This window comes from Aptenodytes patagonicus, chromosome 6 (assembly GCF_965638725.1).
Source record: "Aptenodytes patagonicus chromosome 6, bAptPat1.pri.cur, whole genome shotgun sequence".
Lineage (NCBI taxonomy): Eukaryota > Metazoa > Chordata > Aves > Sphenisciformes > Spheniscidae > Aptenodytes > Aptenodytes patagonicus.
This window is the reverse complement of record NC_134954.1, coordinates 10,355,938-10,370,251: the sequence shown is the minus strand read 5'-3', so window position 1 is coordinate 10,370,251 and position 14,314 is coordinate 10,355,938. Positions and strand designations below refer to the sequence as shown.

At 46.8% G+C, this 14,314-nt stretch overlaps 1 protein-coding gene across 4 annotated transcripts in view; it reads right to left on the bottom strand.

The window, feature by feature from the left end:
- FGF12 (fibroblast growth factor 12) overlaps positions 1–14,314 on the bottom strand; it is a 239,253-nt gene that overhangs the window by 64,276 nt on the left and 160,663 nt on the right. The gene's annotated exons all lie outside the window — the stretch shown is intronic.

Sequence of the window (14,314 nt, the reverse complement as noted above, 5' to 3'; positions counted from 1 at the left end):
AGAGCGACAAGCAAATAGAGTAGGTGAAAAAAGGTAGTTTTGAAGGAGGAAATTGATTTCCTTCCATCCCTCCAAATTTGAATAATAAATTTTCACAAAGAACTTCTTTGCAAGAAACTCCTGGAGATGGAAGAAACTGTAATTAAAAAACTTTAATAAATCATCTCTCAGAGCTCCTTACAAAAATAGAAGTTGTTGCAGAGTAAAAAGTTTGAGACATTCACACTTGGAATCCAGTGGCCAACTCTTTCATGGGGGTGCAGAAAAATTTGAAAAAACACTTGAAATTAGCCAGTGTCATACAAGAAACCGAGGCTATGGGAATCTGGGTGCTTTGCCTGCTTTTGCAACTAAGGAGTTACAAACCAAAGAGAAGTGTTACCAACAGGCACCTTTCCTTTTTCTACACCTCTGTTTTCTTGTGTAAGAAAGTGGATAATTCTCTCCTTTTTCTGGAAACCACTTTGAGCTTTCTGGTAGAAAAGCAGGTCTTGCTACAACTTCACAGAATGACATGATGATTTCCAATTTCCAAAACAGGCACTATTTCTAAGAGATTACCATTTATTCACTAAAATCCTAAAACACTATTAACACAGAAAATTCATTGAAAATTCATATTCCGATGCCCTCAGAAAGGAATCGGTTTCCTATATATGTAGCAGTATGAGCATGGACTCATTCACTGGACATTACCCAAATGACTGAGCAGACCACGGTCTCGGGTATGCTGGGGTAAACACACTCATCTCAGTCTTCTGACTACATGAACATCAATTGGTTTGCTCTAGATATAACGCAGTGCCGGAGACATCAGAAACTGAAATATCCCTCAATACCACAGAAATTGTACTGTTCCTTCCACCGCTGCCTTGCTATGTGATGCTTTACGGCCATGCTTCCATCATTAAAAAAAGCTATGAAACAACATTTTCTGTTGAGTCACTCCCAGTCCACCTCCAAGCAAAACTGCCAGCACAGAGTTTGGCCCACAGTGCTCATTAAGTCATGCGCTTGGTCATGCCTGGATGGCACAAGATGCCCTGGAGAGAGGAAGACACAGTGCATGGCACCATACCAGGGCTATAAAGCACTACTGAAGCACCGTGAATGCTGGACAGACTGCCCAGCAATCCACCCGGATGGTTTCTGGTACCTAACCTAGCTCTAAAAAACCAGGTATTTCTGCACAGCCTAAGGAGATGTTTTCTCAGTGGTCAGATAGCTCACTAAGCTGCTGTCTCTGTCACTGGTTTCTCCTAGCTGTCACTATGAGTAGCACCTACTGGAGCTGGACACTGAGTTAAACGGACCCACGAGGGCCATCCTTACGTTCATCTCAGCGAGAGCAAGGGGATGTACTGGGTGCCCAACACCTCTGAAAGCAGGGCTTTAAACTGTCTGAAAATCCATGCCTGATTTTGTTACTGCAACTGGTTTTCTTGCAAGACCTGGCTGTTCAGCTCCTGGGGACATCAGCACATTACAAGTGCTTCTTTCCAGAGCACTGCTGCAATCCCGAGCTTCTCAGGAGCTGTTTCCAATTCTCCACCTGCCATCTTGTGAAGACGATGCTGTAAACAGCCCCAGCTCCTTGGGTGGCTGAAAAAGAGATATCTGTGGAGCCCTGAGCAACTGCATTTGACATACGGTATTAAGATGTGCAAGGGAAGATGGCTGGCAGAGTACAACTCTCCTGTGGTTCTTTTGCCTGCTCCCATTATCCTCAATGAAAACTGCTAGGGACAGAAGTGCTGAGGAGCCAGAAAAGAAGTGAAATGGGAAGACAGAGAGGGAGAAGCAAGCCCTGCCTACACACCACACAGCTTTCAAAGCAAACTGATTTGCTCAGACACAAGATACTACACAAACAAGTTGTGCTGCTGCTGATGCACCAGTTCCCTGAGTAATCACAGTGATACACAAGAAAGCTTGTGATTCAGGCAAAGAATTAGGATCAGGAAGGACAGAAGGCCTAATCCAGCCTCCACGTGTGATCTTGAGCATCTCACAACACTCCTCTATGCTCGGTTTCCTTACCTATGTGATGAAGCTTCCCAGCATGAGTGGAAAATTATCTGAGAACATGGGAGAGCCCAGGAGCAACTCACAGGCAAGTGATAACAGATTCTTTTTGGGACCCACACCACTGGCCTCTGCAGCCCCAGCTAAGTTAATTCCTCCCACTGCCAATGATCCAGATGTCCCAGACACCCTCAGACCAGCACATCCCTGAAGGCCAATCATGGGATGTAGCTTTAGGCAAAAGAATTGCATTTTAACAGCTCTATATCTACCAGACATGTGAGAGCCACAGGCTGGGTCCTGCATTATGCTGACAGTATTTGTATGGTGTTCCCATCAGAGACTGAAGTGACACAGCACCTCTCTGACCTGGCGTCCCATCAAAAGCTGGTGTTCAGCATAAGCTCTCGCTCCTCCTCCTCGTCCAACACTGGCAGTTATTCACCTCAAGTGAATATTTCACCTCAAGTACTTCTAGAGTCCTTCCCTTTGCTTCGTTCCCTTCCTGCTCACCACGATGTACGGTGGGATTCCCTGGCATCCACGGGGAAATTCTGCTACAGGCAGTAAATGTGAATCATAAATCAGGTGACAGGTTTAAACTGGAAACAGTCTCGAGTGCAAAAGGACCATGAGCATCATGACAGGGTTGGCCAAGCTGCGGTCTGCTCTTACGAGGCGCTTTGTATTTTTTTTCTCCCTAAACAAAAGCTCATAGATGTGACTCCTGCGGAGATCCTCACCTTTCTCCAGCTGGAGAGACCATGTCTGCATTTAGGTTCAATGCCTCCAGACTGCTTGCTACGGCAGAGCACTGCATTGCACTCGAGGACTGGGAAAATGGGGAGGAAGGGAAGTCCCTACACAATGTCTCCAGGTTTTTTCCATGCAAACCCAGAAAAAGGGCATGTCAGTTCCCAGACAGGTCTACAAGTTGAGAAGCATTGAACGGCAGTGGCATTTTAGATGCCTTCCTGTCACACCAGGTGTCTACAGGTCACCCATAGACATCCCCTGTGGATAAGATCACGCTGAGCCTCTGTGCAGATGCAGATCAGCAGGCAGGAGCTAAGAAAGACACAGAGCATCACTCAAGATAGCGCAGCCAGTGCTGTTCAGCTACAGCTCCCAGAGCATGCCAAGAGAGGCAGGGAGGAAAAGCAAGGGTTTTGCCCAGCCAAAATGGGTAAGCAGCAGTAAGAGGTGCAAGAAAATGGAATTTGCTTTGGACAAGCCAGCGCAACAGCTGTGAGCCTTTTTCCTCTAAGAACTAGAAAGGCAACAACCAACATTATGGATCCCAGCTGGAGTGGGCTGGTTGCACACCTGCACAGCACCCTTCTGAGCTGGCTGGATCCCTGTCAAAGGTCCTTCCTCCAGCCAGTCTGCTCTGCCCTACTGGAAAGCAAGGGCCTCTGCAGCCATCTACCTGACAGGCACAGTGCAGAGGAGAGGGGGCTGCAGGAAATAGTATCCCCCAATTGCAGATGGTGGCGGTTCTCCTTGGCACTGAGTACAGCCCCAAAGTCAAAACCCATTAGCTGCCCCAGCTCTGCCAACAGTAGTTACCCAGTGTCAGAAGGAAGGGGGGAAACCTCTTTCCAGTGCACATGAACCAACTTAGAGCGATATGGGACAATGTGGTGACTCCTCAACCCACTAAGAGCGGGAAACAGTCACTTTAAAAGGCACATGATGTCTGGCACGAGCGCACAGGCTTTGAACATTGCAGCAGGGATACCAAGAACTGCTCTTCTTGACTCCTGCTTGCTTTGGAGAGATTCCTGCTGGGGGAAGCAATAGCCCAGCACAGCCACTGCGCTTGTGGGAACGTCAGAATCTTGCTCCTCATCTCACTTTGCACGAGCCTAGAAAGTTGGACATTATCTTCCTCAGTGCCTCCTCACCTAACAGCCTTGTTCAAAATCCCTGAGGTTCTATTTTCCTCTCTTCTATTTCATGCTTAAAATGATTTAATGGTGGAAAAGGCTATGCAGGAGATTCGTGCTGGTTTCTATCTCAGAGGCTTTAGAGAGAAGCAGACAATCTTTGTCAAGCTGCAGTTAATTCCTCTGCAGTGCTCCAGACAGCATCTGGGGGTCTGTAACGTGCATGTGTGCATGCAACTCCCAAGTGCTGTTATCAATAATGCATTTGATGTGCAGCCTTCAGAGGAGCTGACCAAGGAAGCTTCTTATAAAGAGAAGTCAATCCTTTGGTCTTCTCAGGAGGATAGCGGTGAGGAGATAGGAAGACTTACCATCTTCATACCATACCTTATTTATGTCAAGAGGGTGTACACATTTCAGAAAGCTTTTAGCGTGGGGCTGGTACCTAGGTATGTATTTGGGGGATTTGAGAGCACATTGTGAATATTAAAATACTTTCAACTTTCTGGGATTCAGCTAACTTATAAAAAAGAGCTGCTACCATTGCTCCCAAAGCACAGCTCCTCTGCACCTCAGATGCCATTGGTATGTCAGAGGTGGCAGGACACTCTCATAGTCTCTTTACTGCCTTCTTGATGGCCGAGATGTCAAACCACCAAATTAACCTGTGACTCATGTGTGCGTGCAAGGGATTTACTGATTTCAGAGAGGAACAATTAATTTCATTTAAAAGTTTCAGGGCTTGTCAGGCTTTTCCACAGAAGAGTAGCCACCTCCATGCAACAAAGGATGCAATCTGTAGTGCATCAGCAGGGAAGAAGGTCCCCTTTTTAATCAAGCAAAAGCTGTAGGGGAGGCCACAGGTGTAAGTCTACATAGCGACCACCCACTGAGATGAATCTTTTGGTCTGGGTACATTGTCTGAAACACACTGATGTTAAGATTAATAAAAAGTGGTTAAAGAAAAGGAAAAAGAATGACAGCAACAAGGCAAGTAGCAGAAGCTGTTGGAAGGTGTAACTAAAGAACAGCAAAACTGCAAGCAAGTGAAATTAGTCACAAAAGATCAAGCGTGTAACCTAATTGTGGCCAGAAAGACGATGATACACCATAAAGGGACTAATGGGTACCACTCCAACCATGATTACTTGGTCTTCTAGTCCTATGAGAAGTCTACAGACAACTGCTGGTGCAGCAGAGGAACTTTCATTTAAGCTTGGAAAATACGGGCCAGGCCATGAGTCCAAACTCTGCTCTGAACCATCCCGCCTGGGCTCAGCCTCCAGCAAAACAAGGATTTCCTTCTCCTATTCACAGCACAGAAGAGGCCATGACTTTACTAACGGAATTTCCAGAATTTCCCACTTTCTCATAATCCTGCACCTGTGACTGTGCCCCCTACTCTCACCCCCGCTGCGCCGTCTTGTGGGGCAGGCGGCCATTAGCCATGGGCGAGCTGGTCACGTAGCCACTTCTCCTTTAAAGGGGCCCCAGGCACAAGGGCCAGTCGGAGTCACCGACGTCGCGGAACAGGGACGCCTAAGCCCACACGGCACCCTGCTTGTAACACCGAGTTCCGGGCCGGGACGCGGTGGCTGCTGTGAGGCAGGGCGATGAGCCCCCGGGCCAGGGACCACCCCACCCCCCTCCCCCCCACCGCGGACCCCAAGCACCGAGTGGGCTTTGTGCGCGCATTTGAGCTCAAATTATGGTTAATGTGTAAAGAGGGTCTAGGCCATCGGTTAAACTGACTCGCTCTGCAGAGGGTTTTAGATGTTCGTTAAACCGACCTGCTCTGTCTGCAGAGGGTCTAGGTTAAAATGAAGTTTTGATTGTAACAATGACTGCTGAGGATCCCTAAAGAACCTGCCTGTCCCCATGGTGTTGGGTGGCAGCACGTCAAAACTGCGAGCCTCCTGTACCATTCCAGAGAAACAACTAACAAGGTGGTGGTGGGGGGAAGGTCTTAGAGCAGAATGTGTTTAAAGAGCTATTTTAAGTCCAGATTCTACCCAGTTTATTCATTCATTCAAAATTTACAAGTTGGATATAATATAATTAAATACCCCAGTAATAAACAACCGTCAGATCTAAAAAAACTCAGCCATTTCTCCTCGGGGCTGACGTTTTCAGCCTTCCATGAGGGCCAGGCATATTTTTAAAACAAACTCAGCCCCTGTGTCAGCGGACACAGTGGTGGGGAAGGATGGGCTCTGCCTTTGATGCACACTGCTTTTCGGCTGCCCCCTAACCCACTGTCACAAGGCCAGAATCGGGCTCAGCCTGTGCCAGCACGTACAGAAAACAGACCTTGCAGGGCCTCTTAGGTGCACCCCGTACCACGAGGCCAGACCCAAGGACCAGGCATGGTTCAGGAGGGCCTGGAGCGGGTCCAGAGCCGTGTCCTGCCTGCCTGCTCTGCTGCCAGGATGCCTTCGGGCAGTGCTGCTGGCAAGGTGCCCCTCCGCTCCTCCCTGCTCGCGCGCAGATTGCAGGCTCCTTGGCAGAAGCACGTCGGCCATCCCACACGCTCTGCAGAGCTGAGTGCACTGTCAGCATGCAACACATCACAGCAGTGACTGGCTGCCAGTAGTACGAACAGATCCCTTCCACCCTGCTCGCGGCTTCACAGATGAATTCATGGCGAGAGAAGTTGCGTAGATGTGGAGCTTTCCTTCCAGTAAGGAGTGGCTCTTCCAGAAGAGATGCCAGAAGAGGCAACTGAAAGTGGCTGATAATCCCCATGGCCCGCATCCCTGTGGCAGGGGAGACGGGGGAGCACGGATGCAGCAAAGCATCAAGGTGCGATTTCACTGCTTTGCTGAACTGGATCTTGTATAAGGACATTTCAGCTCCTCAGCCAGGTTCATAACTCCTGATGAGCATGTTGACCCCACCAATTTCAGGAGGCTTCTGTGAGGCACCATACCATGTAACTATAGGTGCCAGAAGCCAGCCCTGTATCTTGGGACTCATGGGAACTAAAAAAATACGGGACCTGAACTCAGCTCCCGTGATTCAGAGACTTCAAGAAAATTATTTTTGCTTTGCAAGTGCTTAGGCAGGATAGTACCCTTTCACAGCAAAAGCAGGGCAGGGATGGTTCAGGCTTCCATCCAGGCCTTTCCACTACAGTACACTACATTCCCCACTGATCCAGCCAGTCTGGCTTGAAATAGCCCAGGTGTTTTGAACCTCTCTCCCTTTCCCCTGGAAAACTGCATTATAGTCCAACAATGTTCCTCATTTTAAAAGTTTTCTATCACTTGGCTCCCAGTTATAATTACATGCACACCATAAGTAAGGTTTCTTCTTGGGTTTTTCAGCCTATGACTGTTGTACCTCCTGCTTTAGCCTCCAGAGCCATTAGTCACTGTTTGGCAAAGGCACGCCATTCACTAGTTTTATCCATTCTATATTTGACTTCAGTGTTATCAGAAAGGAGATCTGAATCACTTCATTAACACATACCTGATCTCAGCCAGACATAGAATCATAAACGTAGAATCACAGAATGGTTTGGGTTGGAGGGGACCTTAAAGATCATCTAGTTCCAACCCCCCTGCCATGGGCAGGGACACCTTCCACTAGACCAGGCTGCTCAAAGCCCCATCCAACCTGGCCTTGAACACTTCCAATGATGGGGCACCCACAACTTCTCTGGGCAACCTGTTCCAGTGCCTTCACCACCCTTATAGTGAAGAATTTCTTCCTTATATCTAATCTAAATCCATCCTCTTTCAGTTTAAAGCCATTACCCCTTGTCCTATCACTACATGCCCTTGTAAAAAGTCCCTCTCCAGCTTTCTTGTAGATCCTCTTCAGGTACTGCAAGGCTGCTATAAGGTCCCCCCGGAGCCTTCTCTTCTCCAGGCTGAACAACCCAAACACGTCCTCACTCAAAACTTTCCTCCTTTCTTTTCATACCAAACAGTCCTGGACCCAGGAAGGACAATATTTGTCCTCCCTCCACCACAAAATAAAGTGTTAATAATCCCACTCTCACCCCTGATGTACTGGAGTTCTGTCTAGATTTCAGTTGTGGAAAACAGACAATAACACTATTTATGGACAAGACACTGGATAAACTGCATTAAAACCAAGCAAAGCAGGCTGGAGAGTTTGAGGAAAAGCAAAATGTTAGCCCAGGGAGAGGAGCTCAGTTACTGGCCCCTCCTGCATCCCCCCCAGCCAGAAGGATGCAAAGGGATGAAAGGGAAAAAGCAATGAAAGGGACTTCTGCTGCAACTGCCTCTCCAGAGTGACATCACGACAGCCACCTTCTAGTTCTTGTTTGCTGGGATGAGTGCTCCACTTGCACGTCATCTCTGTAACTAGGGGCTTCCCTGCACACTGTCCCATCCTCAGTCTAGACATTTCGTAGAATTTCCTTCCAAAACCCAACTCAAACATTGTATCGCCATCAACCATTCTGCTTCAACCTCATCATTTCCCCTACAGTGGTTAATTGATCACACACAATGCACAGGAGAAAAACGGGCAAGCTCTATGCAATGCTACTGCTGCTTAGTACCTGCTCCAAAGACTTCATCTACCTGCTTATCTAAGGTTAGACCTGTACATTTGGCCTCAAGGAAATCAGCAGAAGGAACGCTGTGCAGGAGATGGCAGCTACGACTGATTCATCTCTGCAATTTCTACTCTTGCCTTCTTTACAGTGTAGAGCAACCTCTCCCTGCCGGTGTTTTACCTTCCTCCCTCTTCCACACTTCAAGGAAATCATGTGGGATCAAAATGCTCAACCAAAATCTAAACATTTTGTTCTGATTTTATTAGGAACGATAAAGCAATATAAAACACTCTGAAGTTCTTTCAAAATGGGAATCTGTAATGTTTCTTTGGGGACGTGTCAAAATGAGATGAGTCAGCACCACTGGAGCGTTTTTCCCCAATTTTCTTCCAAAACGAAATTTCAACAAAAGATCATAACGCATCCCAATACTTACAGACCGCTGCTCACAAAGGGCAGTGTCCCATCCCTGCTCCTCCAGCTGGCATTAGGTGGAACGCCATTCCTAAATATCCTGCGCAACCAAGGCTAAGAGAAGGCACTTCTTATTGAAGCATGCTTATTCTTCATAATTTGCACTGCTATCATGTAAGACAAGGAACAGCTAGCTAGGAAAACAGGATTAGGCTCTGCTGTTACTGATTTTGTCCTCTGAACAGTCTCTTGCTTGAATAGGCAAAAGCTAAGTCTGACCTAACTCATCCCAGACGTTGATACAAGGTGCAGAGGAGCACCCTCCCTGCGGGAGCCCCAACGTGGTGCTGTGCTAGGAAAGTTCAGGGAATACAGGTCCCTCAACAGGATGCCTAGGTGGGAAACCTGCCCCAAAAAAAGCCACAGTATTGCACTGTCTCAGCTGTCCTCATCTGACGAGCAGTCCAGGCAGTCCTGCCAAGTGAGGTTGTACCCATTCCTACCTCTTGCAACATCCTGAATAACCCCTGAGCCTGTGTGGGCCAGCACTGGTCCTGCCTGACTTGTACCAGTCACACACGGGACGGGGGAGCTTGCTCTGCTGGGGTGAAAGGAAAGCTGGACCGTTGAAGAGCTCCTGAGAGCCAAGCAGAGCAACGTGGGTGGCAGCACTTCACCGAGGGAAAAGGAACCACTTTGCTATTGATAGCTGTGTTTACAAGTTTCCATGCTACAAGGGTGGCATGCCAGGGTGCCCGCCAGGAGCTGTATTTTAGGAACATTCGATGCAAGGCAGGAATCTGCTCCCAGGGGCTGACTCTCCTCAGCACAGCTGCTTCCCTGAGCATCCATTTTGTTCCCTCCATATTTATGAATAAGCCAGGGGACAGGAGGAGTTTTACATCTCCCAGTTAATGCCTTCTCATTCAGCGAGCCCCTTTAAACAGCCAGTGAAGAAGAGTAGATACTCTGGAGGGAAATTAAAAGCACATTACATTGGGCTCCTGCTGTGCTTTGCCTTTGGAGACATTTCTCTCTCTCCGCTGACCTGGCTCCCTAATGAGGCATGTAAACTAGGGAATCCCCCCAGCAAGTGTGCTTGCTTGCAAAGTTTGCAAAAGGGGAACATCCAGGATACCTGCCTGGCCTATCTGTACTTCTGACCAAATCAACTAGTACCACCGGAGGTCGAACAGGAATTAAAGAAATGGCATTGGCAGGAACAGGTTTAACACCCCAAGCCTATTAGGGGAGAGAATGCAGCATTATTGATTCCAGCCCCTGACCTTGAAATGATGTACATAAGAGTGCAGCAACCCCAGAAGAGTTGTAGCAAAATAGCTATAGCATTGCAAGCAGATTAAAAAATACAGTTAATATATATACTTCCCCAGATGCTTGTTTATTATTATGCAAGACATGTTTATTATGCAAAATGATAGAGCAGAAAGAAAAAGCAGAGAAAAAGAAAATGCAAAGACACACTGAGCTCTTAACGTGACTTGGGTTTTTTCAATGCTGTTTAGATTTTTTTTTTTTTATTGTGCATAATCATTCCCTTATTAGCAGGACTCTTTGAAGCGATTTAAGCTCTAATTTCAGCATTTCAAACTCACAGGTTTATAGTGTAAAACCATACTGAGCTCTTGTAAGCGACCCATTTTTTTTTCCTCTGTATTCTGTATCTCTGCTAGGGTTTTCTCAGTCTTTCCAATAAATTATGTATCACGATTTGCCATTTCAAAAATAATTAGAACTCTGAGTTAAACAACAAGGAAAATCTGAGAGCAGTACATTTTAGAAGAGAAGTGTTATGCACTTGGGGCAAAACCAATCCCAGCTGTAACGCCACTGAATTATACATATCATATTGAGAGCTGCAATTTCAGCATACTTGGAGTGATTGGGTGGGCCTGTGGAGGCTCTACAGCCCCATGATGAGCAGCTGCTCCAGGAGAACCAGGTTTGCCTCTCAGGCAAAACACTTCACAGGCACTCCCTTCCCCATGCCTCTGAGAGTTGTTGCAGCAGGGATAGTGGAGAGAAAGCTGGGCACCGAAGAGAGAAACTTCACAGAGAAAGGTTATACAGGAGTAGAAATTAATTTGGTGGTGGAACTATTAACTCCAGACAGAGATGGGAGAGCATGTTCTGTGTCTTCTCCCGTTATGATTAGGCTGTAAACTCACTGGAGCAGGACATACCTCTTTATTCTGTGTTTCCCTCTCCTCTGCAACAACCAGCCTTTGGTCTCAGCTTCCCAAGCACCGAGACAGTGTAATATCCACTGCCCTTCATTCATTCTGTATATTTTTTGGCATAAAATGCTAACAGTGAATCCCCAGGAGAGTCATGTCACTCCCCAGAACAGGTGCTGATAAAAACCTTTGTGTACCATCAGGGAACTTACAGCTGCTCTACATTACAAGAAATCAAATGGGAACACACCAATGACTCGGCAAGCTTGCTATGAAGACAGTGTTTTGCATCCTGCTGTCTGCAAAGCCAGGTGCCTCAGACCAAGACCTGATTTTCTTGCCTACTAAGCACCTAATTCCCCAGCAGACCTCTGAAGTAGCGATAACCTAGTCTGGAAAAAAAATCGGTATCTAGTGTAAGTAAACAAAGTACAAAAGTCATAAACAGCTGCTTCCCAAGCAAAGAGGCTTTGGCATCTAATGCATTCAGGCCTCTGAAGCTGGCTAGGGATCTATGGCTGGCTTCAACCCAGCAACTCAACCCCACACTGTCCCTACCCACCCCTAACTGAACAGAAGAGATGAGAAAACTCATTGCTAAAGGTATCAATGTGGCTGAGCACATAGGAGGGTCTTGCATGTTTCTGCAAAGAGCCTTCTCACCAAGTTTGACTTTAGAGGACCCTGCTCAGCCCTGCTTTTGTGCTGATTGGCACCAGGAGGACTTTTTCCAAGGGCTGGTTATTCTAAACCCATTCATTGAAGAGCCCATTGGCCCAAACTCAGAAGGAGCTGGCACAAACCATCTCTGAGACCAGGCTGATAATAGCCTCTGGTTTGATCCAGGGTAGAGGATGTCAGCCAAGGTCTCAGCTGACGCACACAGATTGAATATCACTAAAAAAAAACAAACAAAAACAAAACAAACCCACTGTGATGATGTGTTCAGTCACAGCCACAATCTGGACTCAAGAGGAGAAAAAAAAACCCACCAAAAAAACCATTTCCCTGGACAGTTGCATTTTATCTGAAAGCAGTCCTGGGCTTGAGGGTGTTATAAGAAGTCCAGCAGGGCTAGGCCTGGGACAGACAGCAGGGGAGGCAGCCAAGCAGCAGAAAAAGTTCATTTATCAATGGATCTGCATGAGTGAACAATACCTATGGGGCATACTGATCTCTCAGAAAAGGCTAGTGAAAAAAATAGGTACATGCACACCACCAAAGGAAACTGGCCTGAGACAGACCAGAGCTGTACTTTAGGGTCTGCTAAGCAAAGGAACAGGGACGATGTGTCCTCTGGTGTGGGCAGCCATCGGGTCCAGTTGGCACAGCCGGGTGCCTTGCTCGCCCCAGAGAGGAACAGACTGTCAAGTACTGCCAAAGCAATTCTCCAGCAGAGTCTTCAAGACTGACACAGCCATGCCAAATGTTGGCTTGGAGTAGGATCCCGGCCCCACAAAGAAAACTGCAGCATCCAAAACAGACTGCTTGAACAGGCTGAGCTCTTCTCAGCCATATCCAGTTCTCTTATAGGACCCGGGTCTCATCCCTTATCTTTGATGCTATGAGTGGCTTGACCTACACTCCCTGTTCCTAACAGGCTTTATCCACAAATTTGCTTTTTTCTTGTCTTGGGGTCTGCTCCAAAGCACAGTGAATTCATTGATTTACTGCTGTAAGACAGAGACAGAGCCACCAGTCAATACAAGAAGAAAATTGGGTCCAGCGAGCTCCATCTCCCTGGATTAGAGATGGGCCAATAGCATCCCTTTACTGCAAGTAGAAACCTTGCATCATGTTAATGAAATGAACAGTTTAACTCTCTGATTAGTTCAGACAGAGCTGGATGCCATCAAGCCATGGCATGTAATGAGGTCCACTTCGTTAACCACTGGCCACCATGGTGCACCCTTAGCCTTCCCTGATTAACCTTCCTATTTAAGATAGGCACACTTGCTGGGAATAAGCAGACCCCATTAAACCACCCTCATTTGAATACATGTATGACCTGGTGCCTTTTAGGAAACTTTATATGACTAGCAGATATGTTTCCTGGACATGTAATCTTCCTGCTGCCCACCATCTCTTGGTACGTCCCTCCCACCCTTTGCATCATCTCACTACTGCTAGCAAGAGATCCTTTTTCTCTGCATCATCTCTAATCTCTCAGCTGTCAAACATTATGTTTCCAACTCTCCATTTCTTTTGCCTGAGCCCCACACCTTTCCCTCCCTTGCACTATTTGTTCAGAAAATGCTACCCCTCATTGCTCCAAAAAGATCCACCCTGGCTGGATATGGCTCCGACACACTCCGCTTTCCTGCAGTCCTCATTTACGGGGCACTGGTGGTACGAGGAGCCTCAGCACCAGGTCAGGACCCCTTTATGCCCAGCGCCGCACAAACACAGGGCAAAACATTAGTCCTGACCCCGCTGTGTGCCTAAAGGGAAGCACACACGATAATGCAGTACCACACCATGCTTGGTATTACCTTTAGGACTCCGACAGCTTTACAGAAAGAGGAGGTTTTCATTGTTAGTAAACCAATGTAATTTATTTAGAAGCAGTCATTTGTGTTCACTGGGCTATGAAAGAACAGGAAGCGTCTGGCATTCACAGAGATCCAGATTGATCTGTCTTTTCTTGACAAGCAGCCAGTTTTGAGACCTATCTCACCAGGTCACATGCATTCGCTGTTTTCTACCCTGAGCCACTGGGGAGACAGAGCTTTGTTACCTCCCAAAGGAAAGGGGGAAATCCTGACCACGTGAGTGCTTTAAAACTGACCAGAAATGAAGACGGATGGTAAGAGTTAGGAAACACTGCGTAGGAGCAACTTGGACTGTTGTCCTTTCAGTGGTCATATCTCCAATCTCACGTATGCTTTTAAAGCAAAGTGAATGCCTAGACAAGAGCAGAATCGCTGCGCTGTAAATTTACACAAAGGCAGATGAGATTAGAATCTCAGCTCTACGCTTTAAAGATATCATAACTACAGAAATGAGAAGTGTATTATTAACTATCACTTTTTACTATGTAGAACTAGAACAAAGTTATTTGAAGCATAAAAAATTCTGGCAAAGGGCTGCCATATTTAATAAATCACTGAATCAATTATTCACTGTGAAAATCAATTACTTACTTTAAATGAGAATCTTATGAATAACCTCATGCCCTTTCATGCCATCTAAGAAAGCTATAGGGGAATTAGTCAGTAAAAAAATGCCTCACTTATCTTTTATGTGCATTAAAAAGA